Below are 20,609 nucleotides of genomic sequence, written 5' to 3'. Positions count from 1 at the left end.
GGGTGAGCTGACAGGAGCCTCGAACCATATGATCCCATCAAGCCGAATGGTGACCTCCCAAATGACATAACTGCGTGTTGCATGAACATATTGAGGGCAGCATGGCCTTCATTGATTAACCTATGATTCACCAGTCTTAGGTCATCCTCCAAAAAATATGCCCTACATTCTCCAGAGTGTCACTGGAGCAGCAGCTTACCTCGTTAGGCATTGGAATAGCCACTATGTCAGTTTTCCCCTGTGTGCACCTCAGTTTCCCCTCTTCAGTTTGGTAGTTAATTTGGTCTGATCCTCCAACCAAACCAACCATAGTCCTCTCCTTCCAAAATCCAAACATGACAAAACATGATCAGAATGCTCTACCCAGCATCAATGCAACTTTCCCCTTCGATGTAAGGGAGTGACAACTGGGTCTTCCCGCCACACTCTAAAAAAGCCCCACCTGGAACCCCTACAGAAGAACAGGTGCACACATCAAGTCTTGAGTCCAAACCACTTCTCTCATCCCAGGTCAACCAATCCTTTTCCTGTTTTCATCACAAGTCTAAGTCTTCACTCCTTAGTGCACACCTCACAAGCAACCTCCTACTCCATTGAACCTCTTCAGGCATTTACACAGGGTTCCTGCCTCTTCAAGTCTCCTTCTCCCTGGTCCTTCATGTGTATCTCCTCAGGCCTTTTCCAGGATTGCCAATTTACAGGTTTTTCCCATAGCCTTTCAGTTTTCCTATGGTTATACATGGCAAACCCTGTAACTGGCTGTCCTTTTGCCCTCCTCTTCCATTCCCAGAACTGCTCCCATACCAAGGCTTGGATGGGGTGGAATGTGTGAAGAAACTCCCTCCTGTCCCCAGTCCCCACATTTGCTGAGAGGGGTGAGAGACTCCCAGCTGCCCCCATTCCACCATCTTACCCAGCAGCAGGAAGACAGTGAGGGAGCAGAGCAGCTGTGGAAAAAGCAGAAGTTGAAGCTAAGGAGAGCCACAGAAAAGGAGCAGCAGAATCTTGGGAGAGGTGGTTGGAGATGTGCAAAATCACAAATGGGTAGAAACTCCCACAGAGTTTCTAAAGTTTGGCCAAATATGGCAAAAAAAAATTAGATGCATTGTCAAGACAACAATGTCCCCTCCCCTCTTTTTTAAATCAGCTGAAATTTAAATCAGATGAAATCAGATGAAATTTTAAAAAAAAATCAAAATATTGATACAAAAATGAAAGAAAGACAGTTAATTTCTCTCCCCCCCTATTTTCCCCCCATTTCTACTAGAGACTATGCTTTTCAGTAAACTGTTCTGCAATGTTTAGTCCACCAAACAGGTGAAATATCTTGCACATTTGGCACAGCTACACTTGTTATCAATAGCACTATACAAGTAACTGGATTACGGGTGAAACATCCCACTTTTGAGAGACTATACAACCCTTCTTTTAGAAATATTTTAGCCCAAGTCCTCTTCGAATGCACCTTTTGTAACAGAAGAACATCCTTAGTTGCCTACTATTTTGAATGGAAGCTGCAGCTAAGACCCTCAAACACGTACATCAATCTACTATTGGCAGCTATGCACAAACGATCTGATTTAAGTTCACAATCTAACTCTTTTTTAATTAACAGTGATCACTCTACTGCATGGAAAGTCTTAGATAATGATAGCAACTAGCAAGGATCCATACTTGGTGTATTTAAGTAATTTTACATTTCTTTCTGTAGGCTGGCAAATTTTAACGCCATCCACATTTCCAAATACTCAGGATGAATCTTAGCATCATTGAAATCAGTGCCAAAACTCCCATCAACTTCAACAGAGTCAGGATTTCACCTTTATTTTTCAAGTTTTAGTGCACACTTTTGTGTGTCACTATACATTTGTGTTAAGCCCATACTAAAAGGCCCACGTTTTACTGGCAGACACACTCTCTCCTTTATAAGTACTTGTGTTCACTTTTGACTGAGCTACTTTATGAACGCTCTTTATTTTGCTTAATGTTAAGGGTGGGATGCAAGTGAAAAAAAAAAAAGAGAGGCACACTTTGGCCCTAATTATAAGCTTACATATAGCCGTGTAACTTGCAGTAATTCATTGAACTAAGAAGAGTTACATCAGTGCAGAACTGATATAAGGGAAGTCAGAATCAGCCCCTTTGGTTCTTCTGTGGGATTTCATTGAAATGTGAACATAATGAAACTGAGAATGATAAGGCTTTGCCAAATAATTCTCCTCATGCTTTGCCTTCTCTTTTTCATTAAATGGTTTCAAAGAGAATTTTTTTTAGATTCATAAAAGTGTAGTTTGAACATTTATGATACCAAAATAGTTTCTATTCTCCATTATTTTCCTGATGTAAAGAGAAAAAAACATAATTAGAAATGTCAACAGTAAGTCATTAGTTTCTTAATAAAATGAAAAAGGATTTTTATTTGAAAAATGCTAATGTTTAGCAATGCTTTATAAGAAATCATTTGTTTGTTCCTTATTAGATTATGTTTAGTGAGTATGATAGCAGAAGCAACAGTGACCATTATATTTAAGGTTTCATAATGTTTTCTATTCTAGCCCCTTGTTTTCAGTCATTGTTATCTTTATAAAACATCTACTTTTGAGGCTGAAATTTTTCAGTTTTGGCCTGTACCTAAAAGTGACTTTTTAAAAATTTCAACTTTGAGGAAAAAATGGTTTAGCTGATTTTGGAATATAAGGAGAGTTGATAAAAATATAATTTTCCTTGATCACATAATGCTTGCAAATTGTTTTTAAGCACTCTACAGAAGAAACAGCTGTAAAAAGCTGAAATATGGTTATTGGCTCCCTTAACAGTGTAAAGTGTTCTCAAAGTGTATATGAACTAAGGCAAGAGCTCCACAAGAGCCTTCGGCTGAATCACTACAGCCCTCTTAGGTTAAAAAAGTGCTAGAGATGGCTGCTGCACATTTTATAAGATGTGCAGGGTCTAACACAGCTTTGCATTCTAAACATCACAGCAGGGATTTCTACCCTATTCAGTTTCGGAACATACCCGGAAAAGAGTAAAGTCAAACAAGTCATCTCCCCCAGTTACACAATCTGAGGGTTCACAAGAAAGGATACCACAAAGCTAACGTCAGCAAATGCATTTTCACTAACAGACCCTTGATCTGAATATCTACTGGTAGCAGGTATTTCCAATGGAGACTCCTTGGTTGTAGAACTTGCTTCCCCACGTGTCTGACAGAATCAGGGTTTGTTAGCACTGAGGCCCTGGTGCAAAGCCCATCTGCTAACTTGTTGTCAAAATATCAGTCATTTATCAACTCACTAAGGGTACATCTACACTGGAATAAAAGACTCATAGCCCGGCTGTGGCTGGCCCAGGTCAGCGGGCTTGAGCTGAGGAGCTAAAAATTGCTGTGTAGACATTCAGGCTCAGGCCGGAGCATGGGCACTGGGACCCTCCCTCCTTGCCTAAACATCTACTCTGCAATTTTACAGCTCTGCAGCCTCAGTCCCATGAGCCCAAGTCAGCTGACACAGGCCAGCCATGGAATTTTAATTCTAAGTAGACATACCCTCAGGGGCAAATCTAACCCCCACCTCTATGGCTGGTGAGGGCCTCTGGTACAGTTCTGTTGTGCAAGGTTGGGGCTGCATTCAGGGGAGCTGATAGGGGGCAAGTAAGCCCTGCCAGTGCAGAGTTCTGCTTTAGCAGTATGCATGGATGGAAGGTTGTAGGGCCAAGGATCTGACACTCCATGGCTCTTCCTATTCCTCACCCCATAAAAAGGGGAATGGCATAACTGCTCCACATAGATCACCAGGATCTGGATTTCAGCCTTAAGAACTGTTTGTACAAATTCAGTGTTATAATATTAATGGCTAAACTCTATGGATTATCTCTTCTTGGCCAGTTTATACCCACTGTAGATTTATTGGATCAAATGTACAGTAGAGGATATATAATTGTTTTCAGATGAGTTAAGTAAATCAGACATTAGGACAGATATGTTTAGATTGGAAGATGAAATTTAGCAGTGTAACCAGTTAGCTGAAGTATAATTGTTAATGGAAAGTAGAATATGAAAGCATAATTAAACTTGGCATACACAGCCTCAGGTCAGATTATCACTTGGCTATGGAAAAAGTGGGAGCAAAACGTTTGTGTAGGGTATGGTGTAGCCTTAGTCCTCTTTTCTATATAAAATTACAGCAAGACTGTGTTTTATTTAGACTGGCAGAGTTCCTAGAAAGCTCTCATTATGATGCAGGCAGCCTGTAATAGTGGCTTTTTATTTGTTCTCAAAGCTCTGGAGTATTGTCTGTTCAATCACTTACAGATCATGCTGCTCCATAGCTTTCATAAGCACTTGAACAGTGTGAATAAATTGTACTGACAATGCTGGCAGCTCCATACCAAGACTAAGAAAGGCCTCTTATACTTCAACATTTTTCATTCACTGAAAGGTGGTCCTTGTATACAGTACGCAGTTCTCATTACTTTACAAGGTTCTCCCAAAACCCACACACAGTGTTTGGCAAAATGAAATAGATTTCCTATCATTAGTTTCTAAAGAAAACATTTTAAATTAATCTGTCTCTAAATACAATTTAGAACAGCAAAGGAAAGCTGTCAACTTATGTGTATATAATACAATGTTGTTCTTCATAAATTAAATAATGGCATAGGGCCAAATGCTCCTTACTTATGCAGATAAAACTTCCATTAGCTCATACTTGGGGTTTTGACTGAGTTAGGATTGTTAGATTTGACTCAAAACTAGTTTGAAGGGTAATTGCCATTATAAAATACAGTAAATCTTTTGAAAAATTGCTTCTTAGCCCTGGTCTACACTATGAGTTTAGGTCGAATTTAGCAGCGTTAGATCAATTTAACCCTGCACCCATCCACACAACAAAGCCATTTTTGTCGACTTAAAGGGCTCTTAAAATCAATCTCTGTACTCCTCCCCGACAAGGGGATTAGCGCTGAAATCGACATCACCGGGTTGAATTTGCGTTAGTGTGGACGCAATTCGACGGTATTTGCCTCTGGGAGCTATCCCAGAGTGCTCCATTGTGACCGCTCTGGACAGCACTTTCAACTCAGATGCACTAGCTAGGTACAAAGGAAAAGCACCGGGAACTTTTGAATTTCATTTCATTTGGCCAGTGTGGTGTGACCACGCAGAGCTCATCAGCAGATATGACCATGGAGTCCCAGAATCACAAAAGAGCTCCAGCATGGACCAAACGGGAGGTACTGGATCTGATCGCTGTATGGAGAGATGAATCCGTACTATCAGAACTCTGTTCCAAAAGATGAAATGCCAAAATATTTGAAAATAATCTCCAAGGGCATGAAGGACAGAGGCTATAACAGGGACCCGTAGCAGTGCCGCGTGCAACTTAAGGCGCTCAGACAAGGCTACCAAAAAACCAGAGGCAAACGGCCGCTCTGGGTCAGAACCCCAGACATACCGCTTTTATGATGAGCTGCATGCAATTCTAGGTGGTGCCCCTACCACTACCCCACCCCTGTACATGGACTCCTGCAAGGGTGGGGAGTCTCACGCAACAAGGATGAGGATTTTGGGGACGAGGAAGATGATCATGAGGTGGAGGATGAAACTGTTCTCCCTGACAGCCAGGACCTGTTTATCACCCTGGAACAATATCCTCCCAACCCTCCCAAGGCGGGCTCCCGGACTTTGAAGGCAGAGAAGGCACCTCTGGTAAGTGTAGCTTTGTAAATACAATACATGGTTTAAAAGCAAATGTGTTTAAAGATTAATTTTCTCTGAAGACTTGGGATGCATTCACGGCCAGTACAGCTACTGGAAAAGTCTGTTAATGTGTCTGGGGATGGAGCAGAAATCCTCCAGGGACATCTCAAGGAAGCTCTCCTGGATGTACTCCCTCAACCTTTGCAAAAGGTTTCTGGGGAGGGCAGCCTTATTGCATCCTCCATGGTAGGACCCTTTACCATGCCAGGCCAGTAGCAAGTAGTCTGGAATCACTGCATAACAAAGCATGGCAGCGTATGGTCCCGGAGTTTGCTGGCATTCAAGCAACATCCATTCTTTATCTCTCTGTGTTATCCTTAGGAGAGTGATATCATTCATGGTCACCTAGTTGAAATAGGGGAGTTTTGTTAAGGGGTCATTCAGAGGTGGCCGTTCCTGCTGGGCTGTTTGCCTGTGGCTGAAAAGAAATCATCCCCGCTTTTACCCACACGGTGGGGGGGGGAGGGCATTCACGCTGAGCTGTTCACATTTGGCTGGCAGAGATCTTCCCTGATACCAGTCACGTGGTGGGAGGAGGAATGAAGCGATCATCCCAGAGAATTGGGTTGGGGGGAAGTTAGTTGGGTTTGTGCAGCACCTTAACCCAAAAACCGCAGCCCCTCCTTTTAAATGGCCAACCCAATGGGTACTTGGTATGGGAAAGGAGGGCACTGCTGTTTGAAACCATTCACTGTGAAATGGTTTCAAACCATTCTCCATGAAATTGCCAACCCAACGAGTGCTTGAAATGGGAAAGGAGGGCGCTGCTGTTTGAAACCATTCACCATGAAAGAGTCTACCCACTGTTCTCTAAAAGGTGTCTTTTTAAATACTACTCTCCCTTTTTTTCCTCCCGCAGCTGCAAATGTTTCAACACTCCCCCTATTATCTCCATCCCAGAGGCTAGCGCAGATAAGAAGGTGAAAAAAACGCACTCGCAATGAAATGTTCTCTGAGCTCATGCAGTCCACCCAAAAAGAAAGAGCTCAGCAGAATGCGTGGAGGCAGACAATTGCAGAGTCCAGGAAAGCGGAAAATGAATGTGAGGAGAGGTGATGGGAGCAAGATGATAGGTGGCAGCAGCACGATGAGAGGAGGCAGGAGGCACTGCTGAGGCTTCTGGAGGATCAAACTGATATGCTCCGGCGTATGGTTGAGCTGCAGGAAAGGCAGCATGAGCACAGACCACCGCTGCAGCCCCTGTGTAACCACCCGCCCTCCTCCCCAAGTTCCATAGCCCAAGAACGTGGGGGTGGCGGCCTCCGGGCACCCAACCACTCCACCCCAGAGGACTTCCCAAGCAACAGAAGGCTGGCATTCAATAAGTTTTGAAGTGCAGTGTGGCCTTGTCCTTCCCTCCTCCTCTCCTCCCCCACCCCACCCGGTGCTTCTTTCCTTCCCCACCCCTCCTGTGCTACCTTGGCAGTTATCCCCCCTATTTGTGTGATGAATTAATAAAGAATGCATGAATTTGAAACAACAATGACTTTATTGCCTCTGCAAGTGGTGATCAAAGTGGGGAGGGCGGTTGGCTTACAGGGAAGTAGAGTGAACCAAGGGGGCGGGTTTTCATCAAGGAGCAACAAACAGAACTCTCACACTGTAGCCTGGCCAGTCATGAAACTGGTTTTCAAAGCTTCTCTGATGTGCAGCGCACCCTGCTGTGCTCTTCTAACCGCCCTGGTGTTTGGCTGTGCATAATCAGTGGCCAGGAGATTTACCTCAACTTCCTACCCCACCATAAATGTCTCCCCCTTACTCTTACCGATATTGTGGAGCACACAACAAGCAGTAATAACAATGGGAATATTGGTTTCACTGAGGTCTAACCGAGTAAGTAAACTGCACCAGCGCGCCTTTAAACATCCAAATGCACATTCTACCACCATTCTGCACTTGCTCAGCCTGTAGTTGAACAGCTCCTGCCTACTGTCCAGGCTGCCTGTGTATGGTTTCATGAGCCATGGCATTAAGGGGTAGGCTAGGTCCCCAAGAATAACTAAAGGCATTTCAACATCCCCAATGGTTATTTTCTGGTCTGGAAAGTAAGTCCCTTCCTGCAGCTGTTCAAACAGACCAGAGTTCCTGAAGATGCGAGCATCATTTACCTTTCCCAGCCATCCCACGCTGATGTTGGTGAAAGGTCCCTTGTGATTCACCAGTGCTTGCAGCACCACTGAAAAGTACCCCTTTCAGTTTATGTACTGGCTGCCTTGGTGGTCCGGTCCCAAGACAGGGATGTGTGTTCCATCTATCGCCCCACCACAGTTAGGGAATCCCATTGCAGCAAAGCCATCCACTATAACCCACACATTTCCCAGAGTCACTACGCCTTGATAGCAGCAGCTCAGTGATTACATTGGCAACTTGGATCACAGCAGCCCCCACAGTAAATTTGCCCACTCCAAATTGATTCCCGACTGACTGGTAGCTGTCTGGCATTGCAAGCTTCCAGAGGGCTATCGTCACTCGCTTGTGAGCTGTGAGGGCTGCTCTCATCTTAGTATTCTTGTGCTTCAGGGCAGGGAAAAGCAAGTCACAAAGTTCCATGAAAGTGCCCTTACGCATGCGAAAGTTTTGCAGCCACTGGGAATCATCCCAGACCTGCAACACTATGCGGTCCCACCAGTCTGTGCTTGTTTCACAGGGCCCACAATCTGCATTCCACGGCATGAGCCTGCCCCATTGCCACCAGGATGGCCAAACTGCCTGGGCCCGTGCTTTGAGAGAAGTCTGTGTCCGTGTCCTCATCACTCTCGTCACCGCGCTGCCATCACCTCCTCGCCTGCTTTTATAGGTTCTGGTTCTGCATATACTGAATGATAATGCATGAGGTGTTTGCAATGCTCATAACTGTTGAGGTGATCTGAGCGGGCTCCATGCTTGCCGTGGTATGGCGTCTGCAGGAGAGCAGAGTGGCAGCGGAAGCGGTCATTCAATGATGATGGCTTGCAGACCTACTGCACCGTCTGCTGCCAGGACACGACAGCTGAGCGGGCTGCACGCTTGCCGTTTTATGGTGAGACAAGGGCAGCCGAGCAGAGTTGCAGTGGAAGTGGCCCTGCGAGATCACCAGGAGAGCCAGAGAGCAGAGTGGCAGTGGAAGCAGTGGCTGACAACGTGCAAGGTGGATTCATGAGAGCAGGAGAGCAGAGTTGCAGCGGAAGCGGGAGCCCGTGAGAGACAACATGGAGAAACTCGCTATCAAGATAAGAGCAGGAGAGCAGAGTGGCAGTGGAAGCGGTGGTTCGATGACGACAGTTAGCAGTCCTACTGCACTGTCTGCTGAAAGCAGTATGGCGCCCACAAGGAAAAAAGGAACAAAACGATTGTCTGCCGTTGCTTTCACAGAGGGAGGGGCGACTGCTGAGATGTACCCAAAACCACATGCAACAATGTTTTTGCCCTGTCAGGCATTGGGAGCTTAACCCAGAATTCTAAAGGGCGGTTGAGACTGCGGGAACTGTGGGATAGCAATGCTCCAAAAGTTGACACTAGCCTTGGTACTGTGAATGCACTCTGCCAACTTAATGTGCTTAGTGGGAACACACACACAATCGACTATATAAAATTGCTTTCTAAAAATCAACTTCTATAAATTCGACCTAATTTCGTAGTGTAAACATACCCTTAATCATTCCTCTTACTCATGAATTTTCAGTCATCTAAACTCCGGAGGCCATTAAAACCAGTAAATCTGAATCTTGCTGTACTTATTCAGGCAAAAATCCCACTGCAGTCAAGTGGTCCCCTGCATGTAGTGCTTATTTATTCTTCTGCTTTACAAATCCCAGACTTCTGTTTTCCCTTTACAGCTATTCTGTTTAGCTCAAATGAGAAACGGCAACAAAAATACCTTATTAGGTATTATTAATATTAGATAATTAATATAATATAATATAATATATAATAAATTAATATAATAAATTAATCTTATTAGGTATTATTAATATTAGGTAATATTAGAAACGGCAACAAAAATACCTTCAAAGAATGCTGTTTAGGTTGCAAAGTCAAACACCAGAAAAAATTAGAAAAAGCCAGCTTTATGTTTGCCCACACAACCTTAATTCTGCCCCCTTGTGTTTCCATCCTGGGCACTGAATGAGTCAGGGATCATGTAAAAAAAACAGTACATCAGTATGTAATTACAGACTGTCATAAAATGCTTATGCACAAGGGGGACGAATTAAAATTACACGCAACTGCCAATCGGGTATTTCCCAACTTTCAAGTGCTTGACTTGACAAGTGCAATCTAAATAACATTCTCTTAACACAATTTTAAAATGTAATTTTAGGATTTCCTAAAGGATAAGGCAGGGTAAAAACAAATTCTATTTTGCACATCCTCATAGGACACTGAACAGTCAGCACTGCTACCATTCAAGCTACAGGACTAATTGCAGTGATTGGGAACAAAAGAAAGCTGTTATATCAGAGGAGGGAACAGATTGCTGAGTTATGTGGTTGGTTAGTGGGGAAGGGAGGAACTTGGGCCAGTTCTCTTTACACACACACACACACACACCCTTGGGAGTTGGGGGAGTTTCACCCCATGTGGTGCTCCAGAGGTGAGATGGGCCACTGGGCCCAGGTGCTGGGTTCAGGGCCCGGTTGGGGGAACCCACCCTCACTCTCTTCTTCTCTCTCCTCCATCCTCCTGAGGAGTTGGGGGCGCTCGAGCCCTATGTTGGTTGCCAGAGGGGCAAAGATGGGCCTCTGGGTCCCAGAGAAGTCCAGCCTGATTCCTGCCCCATGTGGTGCCCCCAGACCAGACCAGACCATCTCTCTCCTCTCCCCCACCCAAAACATCTGCTCTATGAGCTCCCAGAACAGTGTCTGCTGCTGATGTTGTGCTGGTAGCAACATGAGGCCAGCCATAGAATGTTTGTGTATAATTATTATTTTGATATGCTGCCAAAACTTCCTGAGGAATGTAAGGGAGAGGAGAGGAGAAACGGCAATTTTTAATCTCAGCAAAAGCTGATCAGAATGCCATGGGACAGGAAGAGGCACTTTGCTAGCCAAGGGCATTCTCCCTGCAGAATAACAAAGGCCTGCTAGAAAGGAAGGCAATGAGAGCGTCTCAAAAAAAGGTCACAAGAATCCTTTACAATGGAAATTTAAATATAGGGATCACTACCAGTTTCCCCATAGCAATGCAGAAATGAATACATATATGGCCAAGTGCATCCAGGATCAATGCTTAGCTACCAAGATAGGTGCCTTAGCAATAATAATAAAATAATGGACTTTAGATAACAGAAAAATCACTGATAAAGAGAATAGTTGCTTGTGAACTGTGAGGGCTGATCTCATCTTGGTATTCTTGCGCTTCAGAGCAGGGGAGAGCAAGTCACAAAGTTCCATGACGATGGTTAGCAGGCCGACTGCACCGTCTGCTGCCAGCAGCACCAGGACACAACAGTGGCGGTGTTGGTGAGCTGAGCTGAGCGGGCTGCACGCTTGCCGTGGTACGGCATCTGTAGGAGAGCAGGAAATCGGAGTTGCAGTGGAAGCGGTGGCTGATGACCCGTGAGGTGGATTCAGGAGAGCAGAGTTGCAGCGGAAGTGGGAGCCCATGACAGCCAACATGAAGAAATTCACTATCGAGACAAGAGCAGGAGAGTAGAGTTGCAGCAGAAGCGGTGGTTCGATGCGATGGGTAGCAGTCCTACTGCAACATCTGCTGAAAGCAGTATGGCGTCCGCACGGAAAAAAGGCGCGAAATGATTGTCTGTCATTGCTTTCACGGAGGGAGGGGCAACTGACAACATGTACCCAAAACCTCCCGTGACAATGTTTTTGCCCCATCAGGCATTGGGAGCTTACCCCAGAATTCCAATGGGTGGCGGAGACTGAGGGAACTGTGGGATAGCTACCCACAGTGAAATGCTCCAAAAGTCAACGCTAGCCATGGTACTGTGGACGCACTCCTGCAACTTAATGCGCTTAGTGGGGACACACACAATCGACTGTATAAAATCGTTTCTATAAAAATAGACTTCTATAAATTCGACCTAATTTTGTAGTGTAGATGTACCCTTAGAAATCAAATGAAACTGCCACAACCTCTATTCTCTCCTTTTCTATTAATCTTATTTGTGCCAGCCAGATCGTCCCTCTTTCTAGTATGAGCAGAGCCTCCTCTTTTATTCTAGAGACAACAAAAATTATCCTGATATCCTTTTTCTGAACCTCTTTCTTAAGTAGTAATAAGAGTGTCGAGATATTAATCTGGCTAAGAGGAGAATGCATAGATTCTTCTGAGGCTTCTCCCAACATGGTGCCAGCAACTAACCAATAGGGTGCATTCACAAAAGAATAAAAATGCCATAAAATGATCTCTCAGTAATTTAGTATTCATACTTCAGTCCTGCCTTCCCCACCCCCAAAATAAAAAAAAAATAAACATACAGAGGTTCCTTTAAAAGGAATTTTTAGCCGAACTTTTTTCCTTCCCTAAGAAGAATGGGATTTTGATTTGGTTCAAGTTTTAAGCAAAGACTCAGGAAGTCTTTGATTTTATCTGAACAAGTTTACTCCTCTTAAATAGAGATCTGAGAATTGGGGTTTGAACTCCAAACTAGATCCAGCAAGTTGGCAGCAAATATGCAAGACAAGAAGACAACAATCAGTATTAATCTGAGGTGCATAGGGTTAAAGTGGCAACGATGATTTGTTTTAGAGTAATGAGAGATGACCAACCAGTTCATAGCCATAGTCCTTTCTCCAGTAAATGTAGATAGTGAATCCTAAGCTATTGCAGAAGATCAAATAAAAGTAGATATTTTGATATTTCTGAATTAATTATTCTTTTTCTTCTATACAGCTTCTAGTAGCCACCTCAGAGGTCTAGAGCCACATGCATTAAACATCAGTTCAGGCACATATGTCATAGATTTATCATTATAGTACATATGTGCTTTGTTTCCTGTCTCAGTAATATATACTGATTAGAAATAATTCCTTTTTATTAAAGGGACTTATTGACGTTTGGAGGCTCACATAATTCTCATAATGTTCCAGACGCCTCAGAGTAGTACAATTATGTAACTGTGATACACTCACTTCTGCAGAGATCTAAAAGTGAAGAATAGGTGAAGTGAAGAATGTGGCATCTGACAAAGTGGGTATTCACCCATGAAAGCTTATGTTCCAATACGTCTGTTAGTCTCTAAGATGCCACAGGACTCTTTGCCGCTTTTACAGATCCAGACTAACATGGTTACCCCCCTCATATACTGAACTATGATTTTAAAATATGAAGAAAATTGGTGAATGGTCGCAAATAAGGATTATGTGTTGTTAGTTTAATGCTGAATTGTGTTGGTGTAATGCTGATGTACTGTTTGTGATTTACAACATAGAATGGAACATTAAAAACAAATTATGAAAGTTCTGGTAAATGTATAACTGGGTATGTGTAATGCTAAATGACATTGATTGGAGGAAAGCTAATGATTACATAATATGGAAAGCTACAAGAATACTGGTCCTGGCTGAGGGGGAATACCAGACCAGAGCCTGAGACAACCATTGTGAAGTACAGGAGAGCTTCCTGGTACCCTGGCACTCGGTATCCTGGGCCCCTGCCTGTTCCTCTTATCTGTTTTATTGTCTGTCATATACTGTGTATAATAAAAAATATATATAACTGATAAAGATTCTGTCCAAAAATGTATAAAGGTGAAAATTGATTAAGCCTAATTGGGAGGACTTATGAGACAGTTTCCAACCTTACATACCCATAAAACTTACTTTTGCTTCTTGTACCATTGTTGCAAAAGCCAAACAAAAAACGTAAGCTCATACTGCATCTGAAAACACGTATCAGTTAGCTGGCAATGTTTCAGCTTCCAAATACAAGAAACGTTGAAACATATAAAAATCTCCTTCTCAGTCTAAGTCCTGTGTTATCCTTGTTGTTTTTATGAGAGGAACTGAAACATTTGACAGCTGAGGTAAGTGAAGATGGTATACAAAAGTGCCTGATCCAACTCCCACTGAATTTAAAAGGAGCCTTTCCACTTACTTCAATGAGAGCTAGATGACACCCTGTGTCAAATGAAAACCCAGTTATGAGAGAATACAAATCTGAAGTAATCAGTTCATGAGTGCATTTACCTTAGCCTATTCTTTGATCCCCAAGGACCTCTTCAATCAACCATGAAAGACATATTTTATGCAGGAAGTCTGGATTTGAAGTTGACACCTCTCCTGAAAGGAAGCATTCCTTTTATTGGGCTTTTCCTTTGCTGGCAAGTTCCCTCCCAACCTCCAAGTCATTTGTTTTGCCTCAAGATCCTTCTATAGCCTCCTGGGTAATCCTCATCTACAGAGAAACATCCACAGTAGTGAATCCTTTTACAAACATTTTGCCTTTAAAGTTTTGTATTATAATACACAACTCATGGATGATTATCAAAGCAACATTTCCCTTCAAAATAGAACCCTAGCAAATCAAAATTTCCTGACACAACTATTTCCGCAACAAATGATGATTTTTATTTGGTTGTTTGCCATTTTATGTTCTTTGATTTTTTTTTTTTAAAAGCGAAGCAGAGCTAATAGAAAATCAGGATTTCCATACCACAGGAAATTCTGATATTTAAACCTTTTTTTCATCCCAAATCAACAGGAAAAGCTGAATTTTTTTTATTTTTATTGTTTTTGGAGAATGAAAAGTTCAGAACATTTCTGATCAGGAAATAACAAAACATTTCACTTTGGCTTTATTAGACATATATGTGCTGCTGCAGTGCTTCATGGGACTTGTAGTTCAGCTGTTTTAGGGCTCATCTTCCCCCATGGGCTGTTTTCCCCAGACAGACTACATTTCACATGACACTCCACAGTTTCTCCCCAGACTGAACTGCTGTGATGGATCAGGGGTGCAACTGTGTAGTAATTGTTTTCACACTATACCGTTTATAGCTGTGCAGTCTATTGGCTTCAATGGATTTGAGCAGGTGTCACTGAGGGCATAATCTGAGATAATGGGATTGCACAGTTGTACCTGTGAGTATAATTTGACCTGCAGAATGTCTATTACACGTAGAGTCATGCAGAAACTGCAACTGCTGTCCTGTGGAAAATTTCAAATACAAGAAAAACAAATATTCTGAATTGGAACAAAAAGTTGGATATATGAAATTTTCTATGCGAGTGCCATTTTCAAAAAATTCAATTTTGAAAGAACCAAAATTGATGTCTTGAAAGTTTCTGGGCCAAGCTCCCTGAGCTCCCAGGCTCTGTGGCTCCCTGGCTCACAGAAGCCTGCTAGGCGGCCGCTGAGGAACTCAGGAGCCCACCAGGAGGGGAGCTTGATAGCTAAGCTCTCAAAGCTCCTACACTGATCAGCAGCCCACCTGCTTGGTTTACATTGAAAGTTCCCATGGATTATTTCAGTTCTATAGAATCAGTATTTTTCAACTGAAAGCTGTTCTGTCAAAAAAAATAATTCAACCAGCTCTGATTACAGGTGATGACATGCCAGCGGGAAAGAGCAATTTGGCTGGTAGAGCCCAGGGTGAATATATAACTCAGGAATCCAGACGCTCAGTCCTGTGCTGGTCCACACTCCCTTACTGAACAGAATGACTCTGAGTAGAACCACAGTAGGATCCTTTTCAGAGTTCAATATTAATTTAACATAAGAATGGCCATATTGGGTCAGTCCAATGGTCTATCTAGCCCGGTGTCCTATCTCCAGAAGTGTCCAGTGCCAGACGCTTCAAAGGGAATGAACAAAAAGGGGCAATTTTGAGTGATCCTTCCAGTTCCAGCTTATGGCAGTTGGAGGTTTAGGGACACCCAGAGCATGAAGTTGCATACCCGGCCATCTTGGCTATTATCCATTGATGGACTTATCCTCCAGGAACTTAGCTACTTCTTCTTTGAACCCAGTTATACTTTTGGCCTTTACAATATCCCATGGCAACAAGTTTCACAGGTTGACTCTGTGATGTGTGAAGAAGTACTTCCTTATGTTTGTTTTAAACCTGCTGCCTATTAATTTCATCAGGTGACCCTGAGCCTTGTGTTATGTGAAGGGGTAAATAACACTTCCCTATTCATTTTCTCCACACCATTCACGATTTTATAAGACCTCTCTCATAACCCTTCTTCATCATCTCTTTTCTAATCTGAACACTCCCAGTCTTTTTAATCTCTCCTCAAATGGAAACTGTTCCTTTCCACTAACTAGTTTCGTTCCTCTTTTCTGCACCTTTTTCAAATCCAGAAAAGAACTGTTTTGAGCATAGTATTTTAATAAAGTCCAATTATTCTACCAGTAGAAGCTTCCTCATAAAGATTAGGTGCATCTACACTTCAAAGAACTCCACACTGTCTGAATCTAATATACTGACCTGGACCCAGTGACTAGTTCCTGGTCAATATAAACTGATTTCTGGTCACTGGAAACTCCCCCACTTTATCCCTTACGGATATTTAAACTTCTCCATCTGTCCCCAGCTTCTGTGATATAACAACATGAGCTCACTTCATCTCCAATATCTTTTGTTCAGCAGAGAGTTTGCATATTCTAAAATTGTGGAGGGGGAAATTATAAAATACAGCAGCTATAGCATCACTATACTCTAAAATTATAGCACTACTGTGGGACTAAATTCTGAGCAGTGCTGAGAACCCTCAACTCCTGTGGGAAATGTAGCTTTTCAGCACTTCGCAGGACTTGGCCCACTTTATTCTGGGGAGTTATCATAGAACTTGAAAGTAATTTTATCACAGTAATTAGAGTAACTACTATTCACAACCTGCTCTTCTCAATTCTGTAGACTCTGTAGATAGCACCTATTAATATGCCATAGTTAATAGAATAGAACACAAGGATGAACAGCTCAACACTGGGATATATGGATGACTGTTACAGTGCAGCTATAAAACATGGGATAGGTTAATTAGCAACTACTGACATGACCAAATGACACACATACTGTACCGTTACCTACATCTAGCCACTTCGATATTCTGCTGTGTACGAAAAAGACAAGTGGAGAAAAATGTTGGACAGTGTGATTAAAAACAGGATGAAAAGACAGAAAGATGGAACATAATAGTGGGACATATGTCTCTCTTTTCCTTTTTCTATTAAAAGTATTTTCTAAATGAATTCACTGGAGATAAACATATGTTTTCATTAACACAAAAAGCAAACATGCCACAGTATTCACTTATAGATGCTTCAACGTATCACGACTATCAACACACCTCCTCTGCTCATTCTCTCAGTCTCAACATTATTTACCACACAACTGTCAGCTGTGGACAATCCTCCAAGTTAGGGTTCTAATAACATGAATACGTGATTAGCTCCTGTACTATATTAATCTGGCAATCCCTGTTAATCTGAAGGAAACAGGGAGGATAAATAAATACTATAAATTACATTCTCTTTTACAGAAAACTATTGTAAATCTGTGGTATATCTATAATTTGTCCAGAAATAACAATTTTCAACACCAAGTTACCCACTGTGACACATAAGGAAATACTGTTCACTAGTAATTCCTAAATCTAGATGGCTTCTATTCCATTTTCTGGTAGCAGGAAGGACTCAGAAAAAGAAACCATAAAGACAAGGTGAGCTTGTGATGTGCTTTGTGGCCTCAAAACAGCTGTTAGCTGAACCCACTATCCACTGTTTGTGGCTGATTTTGTTCATTCCTCCCCTTTTCATCAGGTTCCTTCTTATACCTAATGTCACTGTAAACTCATTTGAAAGTTCTGACATCTACACAGGATCCCCCCAATCACATTTATTTTTACCCCACTTGTAAATCCAGTGAGAAAACCCTACACTATGTCACTATCCAAGAAACCAGCCATGTTGCAGGGCCAATAATAGAGGTCAAATGCTGCTTGTCTTATGCATGTAAATAGTCCCACTGACTTCAAGCCACACTGAATACTCAAATGAGAATGGCAAGCTGAATTTGGCCCTTAAATGAAGCAAAGATGAACTCATCAGAGCCTACTCATCAAGGACAATCTTATTTATTATCTGAGCTTCCTGTGCAGGACCTTTCTTTTTATTTTTTTGACAATGCTCTCTGCTCTGAATACTACAATAGTGGAAACCTATTGAAAACTGTTACAGATGCCAATGTCAACTTATTCCCTCCCCACTCCCCAAATGTTTGTGACATTTGTCCTTTTCACTATGGCAAGACTGTTTTTTCCAAAAAAATACAGCACCACAAAAATCACTCGTTCCCCCCTTCCTTGAGAACAAATCTGTGCCCAGCACTTGCCCTGGGTTTTCTATTTCATAATTGACTGTCAGTCATTTTAAAGATGGTCATGCAGCCATTTTCTGTTTGGAATGCAACATTTCAATTTTATCATATTTTCACTGCTTGCCCAGATGTTTCGTGAGTGTGCCAAAACTCAACCAAAATATGTTTTTCACCTCACTCTCTTAAGTGCTTATTTCATTGCTAGACACAAAAGAATACTCTAGTCAGATGAGCAGCACTTTACATTTTTTTACTCGAGACTTCTGCATTTCTGTATTTTACTTTTATGGTGAGTGTTCATTAGATGGTGGTGTTCTATGTAGTCTTTCAAGTTCATTTTCTTAATACGCAAGCAGTGCACAATCTTTGAAGAAACGTTGAATTGTTGTTAGCTTTATGATGCATGCTCTTTTGGTGGAGCTGTTGCAAACAACAAGAGAGTCTTCTGTGTCCCTTAACCTCTCTAACTGGAGTCAGTGCTTGGGGCACAGTTGCTTCCTGGGAAGCAGGCAGTGGTGTTTGGGCTGAAATTTCTATAAGAGGGATTTGCCTGCATGTTGTCTGTGACCACCTCTGTTTAGAGTGGACATAGTTTCACTCACAAAATGCCCAGACTCTGCATCACTGGTTTTTCCTCTTGCAGGAAACTGCCCTGCAAGGTCCTGATATCTGCTACTGCTCAGAAGTGGGGTGACATTCCTGATTTTTTTAAATCTCTCTGCTCTATCTTGCTTTTTTCACTTGATGTATTGATTCCATCACTCCTGAACCTGTTTAATCGCTATAAAAGATATTTTTGAACTAATTTCTGAAAACTGAGATAAACGTGGTTGTCATAAATATAAAGGGAAGGGTAAACCCCTTTGAAATCCCTCCTGGCCAGGGGAAAGCTCCTCTCACCTGTAAAGGGTTAAGAAGCTAAAGGTAACCTCGCTGGCACCTGACCAAAATGACCAATGAGGAGACAAGATACTTTCAAAAGCTGGGAGGAGGGAGAGAAACAAAGGGTCTGTGTCTGTCTGTATGCTGGTCTTTGCCAGGGATAGACCAGGAATGGAGTCTTAGAACTTTTAGTAAGTAATCTAGCTAGGTATGTGTTAGATTATGATTTCTTTAAATGGCTGAGAAAAGAATTGTGCTGAATAGAATAACTATTTCTGTCTATGTATCTTTTTTGTAATTAAGGTTTTGCCTAGAGGGGTTCTCTATGTTTTTGAATCTAATTACCCTGTAAGATATCTACCATCCTGATTTTACAGGGGGGATTTCTTTATTTCTATTTACTTCTATTTTTTATTAAAAGTCTTCTTGTAAAAACTGAATGCTTTTTCATTGTTCTCAGATCCAAGGGTTTGGGTCTGTGGTCACCTATGCAAATTGGTGAGGCTTTTTATCCAACATTTCCCAGGAAAGGGGGGGTGCAAGTGTTGGGAGGATTGTTCATTGTTCTTAAGATCCAAGGGTCTGGGTCTGTAGTCACCTAGGCAAATTGGTGAGGCTTTTTACCAAACCTTGTCCAGGAAGTGGGGTGCAGGGTTTTGGGAAGTATTTTGGGGGGAAAGACGTGTCCAAACAGCTCTTCCCCAGTAACCAGTATTAGTTTGGTGGTGGTAGCGGCCAGTCCAAGGACAACGGGGGGAATATTTTGTACCTTGGGGAAGTTTTGACCTAAGCTGGTAAAGATAAGCTTAGGAGGTTTTTCATGCAGGTCCCCACATCTGTACCCTAGAGTTCAGAGTGGGGGAGGAACCTTGACAGTGGTTTATATGTGATGGGGTGAAACCCATTGTGGGCTGGAAAGAGTTTAACCGTTAATTAATTATGGCACTGGTGCATAGATGTACCTAACTAGTTGCTTCTCAGCCACAGAGGGTGGAATTGGGAGGCATCAGGTGATAACGTTAAGGAGGAGATCCAAGTCTGAAGGGGGAGCAGACAGGAAGGCTGGCCCCCCGTGAAGAGCTGAAGCGCAAGAGACTGCTGGAGGCCTCAGGAAGACTGGTGGGACCAGGAGTGCTTGACACAGACCGGGGGAAAGGCAGTGGAACCCCAGAAATGGGTTAAGCACAAGACCCAGAAGAGAGGTTGATTCTTTGAGACTTTAGGCTACACCTGGATATCTGTTACCCAGGAAGGGATTTGGACTAGCAACCTCTCAGCTGGAGCACTGGGAGGTGTGCAATCACAGACAGCCTGACAGAAAATCTCTGCAACATCACATGCTAACACAAAGGGGCGATCTCGTGGTGAGTATGCTGCATAACAATATGCTTTTTGAACTTTCTACTACAATTATATAGAATTCCATTTTTTCCCCTCCCATCTCTCACTGGATACTTTGCTGCTGAAGGAGGAGAAAACCACGATGGAAGATAAAGACACTGTCAGATGCTGCATACCGTCTGCCAAAATACACCTTTGGGTACGAAAGGATCCAGAAAGATGGTGTGCTCCTCTTTTTGTTGTTTCATCTTTCTTTTTCCACATGATCTCTCTCTCTCTCTCTGTGGATCAGTCTTACAGTAAATCTACTATGTTTGATGACACGTTAGGAAAACTACTTTGAAAAATAGCCAGCTTGTATTGATA

The 20,609-nt window shown here is 42.6% G+C and overlaps 1 protein-coding gene across 1 annotated transcript in view; it reads right to left on the bottom strand.

The window, feature by feature from the left end:
- The window catches only part of IL17REL (interleukin 17 receptor E like), a 349,944-nt gene that overhangs the window by 76,099 nt on the left and 253,236 nt on the right, over nucleotides 1–20,609 (bottom strand). The window lies entirely within an intron of this gene.

This window comes from Lepidochelys kempii, chromosome 1, assembly GCF_965140265.1.
Source record: "Lepidochelys kempii isolate rLepKem1 chromosome 1, rLepKem1.hap2, whole genome shotgun sequence".
NCBI lineage: Eukaryota > Metazoa > Chordata > Testudines > Cheloniidae > Lepidochelys > Lepidochelys kempii.
Note: the sequence above shows the minus strand (reverse complement) of the source record. Positions and strands in the feature narration are given on the sequence as shown.